Consider the following 1459-nt stretch of genomic DNA (forward strand, 5'->3'; position numbering starts at 1 on the left):
CACAAAGAAACCCTGTCTGGGAATGGTGGTCGAGGGGGAAGAAATGAACATTTATCTAAGTAATAAAAATCTTCGCCAGTTCTGGTGGTGCAGGCCGGTAGGATTTGCTGGAGGCAGAGGCAGGAGGATCTGGAGTTCGAGGCCAGCCTGGGATACACATTTTTCCCAGCACTCGGGAGGCAGAGGCAGGCGGATCGCTGTGAGTTCGAGGACAGCCTGGTCTACAAAGTGAGTCCAGGATGGCCAAGGCTGCACAGAGAAACCCTGTCTCGAAAAACCAAACCAAAACAAAACAAAACAAAACAAAACAACAACAACAACAAAAATCTTCATCGATTTTTAAAAATGTGTGTTGTAAAAGTAAAAGTAAAGAAGACAACATAAACAAAAGGGATTGTGGGAGAGAGGCTTCTTCCTTTCCTCTGACGGCAGGCCTCTGGTGAGCCAAGATGGGTGCGTACAAATACATCCAGGAGCTATTGGAGGAAGAAGCAGCCCGACGTGATGCGCTTCCTTCTGAGGGTTCGCTGCTGGCAATGCAGACAGCTCTCCAAGCAGCACAGGGCTCCCTGCCCTACTCCGCCTCATAAGGCCCGAACGCGGGGATACAAGGTCAAGCAAGGTTATGTCATTTACAGAATTTGTGTCTTGCCGTGGTGGCCGCAAACGCCCAGTTCTTAAGGGTGCAAGTATGGCAAGCCTGTCCGCCACGGTGTTAACCAGCTAAAATTTGCAGGAGGCCTTCAGTCTGTTGCTGAGGAGAGAGCTGGACGCCATTGTGGGGCTTTGAGAGTCCTGAATTCTTACTGGGTTGGTGAAGATTCCACATATAAATTGTTTGAGGTTATTCTCATTGATCCATTCCGTAAAGCTATCAGAAGAAATCCTGACACCCAGTGATTCACCAAACCAGTCCACAAACACAGAGAGATGCGTGGCCTGACATCTGCTGGCCACAAGAGCCGTGGCCTTGGAAAGGGCCACAAGTGCCACCACACTATTGGTGGCTCTCACCTGCAACCTGGAGAAGACCCAATACTCTCCAGCTCCACGGGTACCACTAATCCACGTAATGTTTGTAAAATTCATGCCCAATAAACAATTTAGGACAATAGAAGAAGAGGAGGAGGAAGAGGAAGAGGAAGAAGATGACAACAAAAGCTTAGTGGGATATCTGCCATTACATCTGAGAGACCCATGGGCCAGTTCCTGGCTCAGCGCATCCTGTCCAAAGTCTTAATGAGTTCTTTTTTTGTTTTGTTTTGTTTTTCGAGGCAGAGTTTCCTCTGTGTAGCCTTGACCATCCTGGACTCACTTTGTAGACCAGGCTGGCCTCAAACTCACAGTGATCCGCCTGCCTCTGCCTCCCGAGTGCTGGGATTAAAGGCATGCGCCACCACGCCCGGCTCTTTAGTGAGTACTTAACTCAGTGGCTGGGCATGGTGGGTCACGCCTTTAA

General features: G+C 49.3%; 1 pseudogene; it reads left to right on the forward strand.

Moving 5' to 3' along the window:
- The first annotated feature begins 449 nt into the window (after positions 1–449).
- On the forward strand, positions 450–1064 carry LOC127206948 (60S ribosomal protein L15-like; annotated as a pseudogene).
- The last annotated feature ends 395 nt before the right edge of the window (positions 1065–1459 follow it).

The sequence above is a fragment of the Acomys russatus genome, chromosome 24, assembly GCF_903995435.1.
Source record: "Acomys russatus chromosome 24, mAcoRus1.1, whole genome shotgun sequence".
Classification (NCBI taxonomy): domain Eukaryota; kingdom Metazoa; phylum Chordata; class Mammalia; order Rodentia; family Muridae; genus Acomys; species Acomys russatus.